This window comes from Microtus pennsylvanicus, chromosome X, assembly GCF_037038515.1.
Source record: "Microtus pennsylvanicus isolate mMicPen1 chromosome X, mMicPen1.hap1, whole genome shotgun sequence".
Classification (NCBI taxonomy): Eukaryota; Metazoa; Chordata; class Mammalia; order Rodentia; family Cricetidae; genus Microtus; species Microtus pennsylvanicus.
Genome location: NC_134601.1, coordinates 32,101,472 through 32,102,912, shown reverse-complemented (window position 1 = coordinate 32,102,912; position 1,441 = coordinate 32,101,472).

Here is a 1,441-nt window from a genome sequence, read left to right as displayed (position 1 = left end):
AGACAGTAGTTTTACAATTTACCAAATTAATGAATTGATCCCCTTGTTGCTACATAGGAGGGGGGAGGACCTAGGACTTACCACAGGACAGGGAACCCTGACTGCTCTTTGGACTGGAGAGGGATGGGGAGAGGAGTGGGGGGAAGGGGAGAGGGGTGGGAGGAGGGGGAGAAGGGTAGGAGGAGGGGGAGAAGAGTGGGAGGAGGGGGAGAAGAGTGGGAGGAGGGGGAGGGAAATGGGAGGCTGGTGGGAGGAGGTGGAAATTTGTTTTTTTCTTTCTTTATTGTCCTTTTATCAATAAAAAAAAGACTTCTTTGAGAATCATTTAAGGTAGCAAGCACAAAAGCACATTTTGTATTGTAGTATACTATATGTATATAAATCAACAGGTTAAGTATCCCTTACCTTAGATGCTCAAAATGTATTTTGTTTATAGTTCTTTTAGATTTTCATAAATTTGTGTTTATATAGTGAAATATCTTGATAATGGGACCCAGGTCTAAATATATTCATTTTCTGTTCATAATCTTCTACAATATTTTTGAATACCTAAAATTTGACATTTACCTTTTAATATTAGCACAATTATGAAATTTCTGCTTGTAATATTATATTGGATTTCTTTTGGATTTTGAAAAATGTCAGATTTATGATTTTGGGTATATTAAACCTCTAACGCTTTTGTCTCAATCTTGTATTTGTGTGAAGCCACTGATTGTTATTTTCTTCATCCCCCAGAGTAAAATCTCTAATTTGGTTTTAGAGGAATCCATTTTCCCATATACAATATTTGTTAGCAAAAGTACTACTTTTTTTCCTATAAAGCTTCTGGGGAGTCTCCGAAACTTGTTCTCTGGAAGAAGGGATTTTCAGGAGACAATTGACTGCACACCACGGCAGAGTAGCACTGCAATGACTTGGGTACTTTGGATTTTTTTGCAGGACATGGGGTCAGGAAGAGAGACATGTAAGGGAAAATGGGATTGAAAGCAGGAGGGAAACTCTGTCTCACATAGATTTTGTACCTCCCTATGCATACAGATTCAATGCCACAGTAAATGGGACCTTCAGGAAGAGAAGTGTTAGTCATGTCATAACTTCTTATACCTGGAACAGAAATACAAGTATCAGAAGGCAGAGGACATTTGTAGCTGCAGGCATGAAGGGGCTACTATCACTGATAACAGATAGAAAAGAGGATCCCGGACCTACATCATCCTTCAAAGAGTAGTTTTCCCATTTAGTTTCTGCTTTCTGAAGCTTAGATTGTTGCGAGCAATCCTAACAAAAATCATCTAAAGAAGCTATCTGAGATATGTTTTTGGTCTTAGCAAACTTAACATTTGTCTTGATTAGAGTTTCTATTTATATCATGAAACACCATTACCAAAAGCAACTTTGGGCGAAAACAGTTCACTACATCTTACAGCTTATAGTCCAT